The sequence below is a fragment of the Neolamprologus brichardi genome, chromosome 23 (genome assembly GCF_056152115.1).
Source record: "Neolamprologus brichardi isolate AB-2024 chromosome 23, ASM5615211v1, whole genome shotgun sequence".
NCBI lineage: Eukaryota > Metazoa > Chordata > Actinopteri > Cichliformes > Cichlidae > Neolamprologus > Neolamprologus brichardi.
The window spans coordinates 38,924,444-38,931,446 of record NC_142125.1 but is presented as its reverse complement, the minus strand read 5'-3'; positions in this window follow the sequence as shown (position 1 = coordinate 38,931,446).

The window sequence follows — 7,003 nt, the reverse complement described above, 5'->3', positions numbered from 1 at the left end:
CAACAGCAAACAAACCCCCATGGGAAAAAACTGTAGTGTATAATGGGTTGTTTGTTTGTTTGTTTTTTACTTTAGTTCTTTTAGTGTTAGATATCTCCCATATCTCACATCCAGATTGAGAGTTATCATGCAACGTCTGGGTTTCTGGATTTATGGGTGATGAGACCAGGATTTAAAAAATATAAACTCACCAGACACTTTTTATTAGTTATGCCTTGATACTACTGGGTTGGAGTCTTTTTTTTGTCTTCAAAAATGTCTTAATTCTTCATAGCATACATTCAAAAAGCTACTGGAAGCATCCTTCACTGACTCTTTTGATCCATTAACATGACAGCATCACAGTTGCAGCAAATTTGTCAACTCTGTGAATCTGTTGGATTGAGATCTGATGACTGTGGAGGCCATTTGAGTACAGTAAACTCAATGCCATGTTAAGGAAACCAGTTTGAGATGATCTGAGCTCTGTCACACATCATGTGTTATGCTGCTATCAGAAAATGAGTTCAGTGTGGTCACAAAGGCACGGAAATGGTTAGCAGCAACTAAGGTCTGCTGTGGCATTTAAATAATACATAAAAGAAATATTGTTTACCCCATTAAACTACCACTGAATTATCGGTACAAGGCAGAATGTACATGTACCTTTCCAACATGCTTTCATGTTAATTGGGCCAAATCAATATTCGTCAGACCAGGTAACATTTGTCCAGTTTTGTTTTGTTTTTTTTGAGCCTGTGCAAATTGTAGCCTCAGTGTTGCTGCTGTAGCCCATCTGCTTTGTAAATTCAGAGTTGTAAAAAACGGTTATTCAGTTGACTTCCTGTAAACTCAAATCAGTAAAATCACGTTTCTTTCCCATTTTGATCATGAGATCAAAATGCCCATGTCTAGGCATGTACACAATCAGCTAATCACATGAGTTGCTGCAATACACTTGAGTGGTGTCTGAACTGACTGCTAGAAAGCCTACGACTCAGTGCCCCACATATGGATACTTGTAAAGGCTAATAGTACACTAATAACATTTATTCAGAACTTAATGGGACTGTGGAAGACAACAGCTCCAATGCACCTACTTCTGTTCTGCATAGGCCTCAACCACATAAGCCAGCTCATCACTGAGAGTGGATCCAGTTATAGATTCAGGAGTGGAGTGACTGTGAGCTACCACCTGCAAATGGATGATTATTACGTTGCATCCCAGGAGGGATTGAAACAATAACTCACTGATCTATCTAACGGGGATCTACAACGAGAACATCAGGATTTGATTTGGACTGGATAAATGTGGTCGAAGGGTTGAAAAGAGAGGAGAAGTGATCCAGACTGAATGGGTGGAGCTACCAGAAGGGAGGATAGCAGATATACAGGATATTTACAACTAAATGGGTATCCCAAAGGCCAATGGAAGCAATGATAAAGATGCGCAAAGGTTAGCCACAGTCAAATACCTCGAAAAGGTAAGACAGGCCGTGAGAAACCAGCAGAATCCAAGCCATCATTCATCAGATACTCAGTTGGAATCTGGCCACCAGAGGAGATGGATGCCACTTAAGTGAAGACACAAAAGCATTTCACAACACAGAGAAGTCTCCCTCTAATGTCCAGCCTGAGGCAATAAAGAAAGAGGGAAAGAGATGATTAGAAAGTGTCAGCATCCATAAATACATCTGAAACATCCACCTGAGATGAGCTACTCCAAGAAAGCCTGAGGCAGCTGAAGACAGATGGTAATGAAGTAAAGGAGGAGGAATTGTCATAGATGACCAAGCCCTGCATGGGATGTACCATTGACAGATTAAGGAAGTAGGTACCAGTGGCTTAAAGTACAGCAGAGCGGCTCTGATCATGGCAGCACAAGAACAGGCCTCAGAAGAAAGATCCATCGAGTCAAAAATCTACCAGATCTGGACGGACCCAAGCTGCAGACTGTGCAAAGGTGCCCTGAAGACTATCCTGCATAAAGTAGCAGAATGTAAGAACCATGAACACTGACACACCAAGTGGCTGGGATAGTGTACAGGAACATGTCTGCCCCATATGGACCAGAAGTCCCCAAATCCTGATGGGAGACACCCCCAAAGGTAGTTGAGAACAACAGGGCTAAGGTCCTGTGGGACAAACGGCTACTGGTCAACCAACCAGACACAATGATGGTTGACAAGGAGCAGAAGACCACAACTGTGATAGATGTGGCAATCTATCAGCAACATCGGGAAGAAGGAGCATGAGATAATAGAGAAGTACCAACTGGAGCAGATGTGGAAGGTAAAGTCCAAAGTGGTCCCAGTGGTTATAGGCATTAGGAGTGGCTCTAGAGCAGCGGTCCCCAACCTTTTTTGCACCATGGACCGGTTTATGCCCGACAATATTTTCACGGACCGGCCTTTAAGGTGTCACGGATAAATACAACAAAATAAAACTAGTACCGGTACCGAAAAAAAGAAGATTTATTCATAACACACGTAAAAAGACCCAGGAAAACCGAGTTAACGATAAAAACGATAACAAAATAACGCTGAAAGCCGATAAAAACCCTGAAAACCATACATTTCACACCTGAGCCTCAACTCTCGCGGCCCGGTACCAAACAACTCACAGACCGGTCCGAGGCCCGGGGGTTGGGGACCGCAGCTCTAGAGATAATCAGATTGAACTTTAGATACCCTGGAATGATGTAGGATGACTGAAAACACAAATACAACATGTTAATGTTATTAGTCTGGTATGTATGTTTACTAGGTGCAAACACAAGCGTTTGCATTTATTTTCTATTCACAAAAAACATGTTGTTGTTTTTTAAAATATGTTCCACCCACCAGCAGGGGGCGGTACAATCATTTGGTTTGGTGCAGACATCATGCACAAACATTACATTTTTAACCACCCACTTTGGTGTGGAAGGAGTTGAGTGACCCCCACAAAGACCTGACCTCAAGCCCTTTACGGGGTTTTTTGTCAGTAAATTGTAAAATCTTGTGGAAAAAACTTCCCTGAAAAGAGAAAGACTAGCATAGCAGAAGATAATGCCAATATCTTTGCCACAGGAAGACTGAAAATCACATATTTATTTTTACAAGGTCATTTTTGTGCTTTAATGTTTTCATTTATAATAATTTCATCAACACTGGAATCCTTCTAGTCAGCAGAGTTCATCAGTGTGTGAGAAACACTTTGACTTGGCTTTGTTGTTGGAGTGAGTGGATGATGTAACAGTGTGTGAAGAATGAGGCTGGCTTTCATTACAGTCTTGGCATTACTCGACCATGTCTCTGTGCTTTTTCCTATGCATCTCCCCTTTTGTCTGAACTTCTGAACTTTATGATCAGCGAGAGACATCTAAAAAAAGGCAGACGGTGCAAAGCAAGACTGTGAGAGACAGAAAATAAGTCAGACTCCAACAGGGAGGAAAAATACTGGACTTCTTACAGACTTCACTGCTCATACTCACCAATCTATCTCCGGCTATTCGTACAGACATAATGGAAAATTGGATATGTGCTTGCTCTCCATCACTCCGCTCTGTCCACCCTGTGACCATCAACTGCTCCACCCAGTTGCCACCAACAAGCAGCCACAGAACCCCATACGCTTTATATATAAACACAGAGATCAACATCTTCAGAGAATTACAGATCTTAGCTTTAAAGTTATAATTAGATTTTCTTCTCATAAACCCTCAGTGTTATGCTGTTTACAGTGAAAAGATATTCAGTTAATGATCATTCTAGGGGCGATCGTGGCTCAAGAGTTGGGAGTTCGCCTTGTAATCGGAAGGTTGCCGATTCGAGCCCCAGCTCGGACAGTCTCGGGCATTGTGTCCTTGGGCAAGACACTTCACCTACCGCCTACTGGTGTTCGCCAGAAGGGCCGATGGCGCGATATGGCAGCCTCGCTTCTGTCAGTCTGCCCCAGGGCAGCTGTGGCTACAACTGTAGCTGCCTCCACCAGTGTGTGAGAGTGAATGGGTGGATGACTGGATGTTTAAAGCGCTTTGGGGTCCTTAGGGGGACTAGTAAAAGCGCTATACAAATACAGGCCATTTACCATTCTGTGATTACCTGTTTATATTTCTGTCATTGTTACCAGGGTTTTAATAGTTTTGCAATTTTCATTAGTTTTTATTTTTATTTAGTTTTGACTTCAGATTTTCAATTTTATATTAGTTTTAATTAGTTTTTACCAATTGTTTGCTAGTTTAGTTTAGTTTTTATTTTTTGAAAATCCTTAGTTACAGTTTAGTTTTGATTCGTTTCAGTTATAGTTTTAGTTGTGTTTGCAATAATTAAGTGTAACAAAATCCCAGTTTCATCATATCAGTCATTCTGCTCATCCTTGGGTATGTTGCTATTCCAGCTACCATACTGCACCCTGGACAGGTCGCCTGTCTGTCGCAGGGCTAATACGCAGAGACAGACAACTCACATTCCCACCTATGGGTTCTTTAAATAAATAAATAAAGGCAGATGAACAACCATTGATACCAGGCAACTATAAAATGTATATCTTGGCCCCAATGAGACTGTTAACTCTTGCAGCACCGGGTGTTCGTAATTTTGGTTCAAGTGAATTGATAAACTTTTTGAAGGTAATTGACTCACACAGTTATGTAGATATCCCCGTCCTGTTGTCTCGGGATGCATCACACTGCCTTGCCTGGGGTTAGCTTTTGTTTTCTGGGGATGAGGGTTGAGTGTGCTCCCTTACCTTCTCAAGGTAAGCTAGGTTAGCCTTCTTGTGTGAGCTTTTCAAGTGCACTTTAAGGTTTGTGGGATTTTTTCCCTTTAGAAATGTCCCTCATAATTTGTCTGTTTCCACTACAAGACACTTGCTTTATCCAAAACACAGTCATATTCAAAGTAATCCTAAATTGGACTCTGGCGCTTTCGCTCAACTTTTCCTGACATGATTCTGCGCGTGGACGGAGCAGCAACACAGACGACTCGACTAACGTGCTGCCACCTGCTGGCATAATTAGACAGCAAGAAAAAAATCTGGAAACTAAACTTTATTTTCACCCTTGACTATTGTATGACACGTACACATCAATGAAAACTAAACACATTTTTGCTATAAATTCAGTTAATTTTAGTTAGTTTTCCTTTTTTTGTTTTTATTTTTATTTCCGTTAACGAAAATGTTTTTTCACTTCTAGTTTTCCTTATTTCGTTAGTTTTCGTTAACGATAATAACCTTGATTGTTACTGATCAAGATGACAGAAGGATTGTTGGGACAAACTGTGATTTTTCTTGTAAACTAAGGAGAAGTGCATATTTTAATTTTTAGGTGTTGTGAGTCCAAACGACTGATATGCTCAACTCTCATCTCTCAATACATTACTTGTGGCACTAGTTGGGCATAGATTGTGACATATTGGTCAGTGGGTACGGAGCATGGAAAGTGCCAAAATTAGAAATAATAATCATCTCAACAGATAAATTATCAGGCCATTATGTGCACTAAAATAATTTTGTAGGCATTAACTCCAATCATTCATTTTCTTCTGCTTATCCAATTCTGGGGCGCTGGAGCAGATTCCAGCTGCCATAGGGCAACAGGCTGGGCACACCCCGGATGTGTCACTGATCTGTCACATTAACACATGTGGCCCACTTATAATCACCAATCAAAACAACCCCACAGTCCAAAGGCACTGCATGTCTTCAGTCTGTGAGAGGAAGCCGGAGTATCCACGCAGACACTGTGAGAACATGCAAACCCCACATAGAGAAAATGGTCAGACGGTGGATTTGAACCCAGGAATTTCTGGCAGTGAGGCAAAACTATGAATCACTCCTCCACTGCATTTCTTGTTGAGGTTGCCTTTGTGTTAATATACATTTGTTATGATTTATTTTCCCTGTTTGTACCTGTTGTTTCCATTTTTTCCTGTATTATTTTCCTCCATCCATATTCTTAACTGCTTATGCAGTTTATCGTGATGGGGGGATGAAACCTATCCCTCCCTGCAAAGGGCAAAAGTTCAGGTGCACAATTTGTTTGTTTATGTACCAAATATATTTTCCCTCATTGCTTTCAGTATTTTCACCACCAGCTCTGACACTGTAGTTTAACATCAACAGACTTGGATAAGAAAGTCAGTGATAAAAAAGTATGACTGGATATTAATGAAGATCAGCAGTGGACAGCCACTCGTGTCTACTGGCCACGAATGAATGCGCTCAGGCCTGTTATCAGGGTCAGCAGAGGCAGGGTTAATAGTAATTGCCTGGTAGTGACTGTGTGGTGGAGAGTGGGCACATCATTTACTCACGCAGAGATAAACTGAATGTCCTCTGCCTTTGAGCTTTTATGTCACTGCTCTCCTCGCCTGTGATGCCAACCGACCTGTATGGATTAGTGACAGAGACAGAGGGAGCCAGAAGAGGATGATGACAGCAAGGAGGTGTGGTGACATCATAACGGTCACCAAGGAGACAAAAGGTCAGGACCCCTCTTCAACTCTGACTCAGAATAGAACATGAGTCATACCTGCATCATTATAGAAACAGCCAATCACAAGCTGCCTGTCACATACGTTGGCAGATAGACAGCCAATAGGGAAGCTTGTGCATTTAAGCAGGCTTTGAGTTTCTTTTTTGTTTTTGTTTTTTGTTTTCTTTTTAGTTTGTACTGAGATGTGTTGCTGTTAGACCAACTTAAACTTTAATCACATGTAAACATATACCTTAAAAGTAAGATTATTCACCTACTTTGAATATATTAATGTTAAATTAAATGTTAAACTTTATTTGTCTCTCACTCTGCTGTTTCCAGGTGAAGTAAACACGTTGTATCCACAAAAGATGTCTCAAATCTGCTGATCAAAGCGAGTTTTCCAGACTTTGCTAATATAATGATTGTTTACATCCATAAGCTGCAGTTTAGAAATATTTAAGTCACTGCTAAGAGATTAGCAGTGATTTGAGATAACAGTGATTTAGATTTGTAATTGATTATCAGAGGTAATCTTCTTTTTTCTTATTATCTGTCATATTT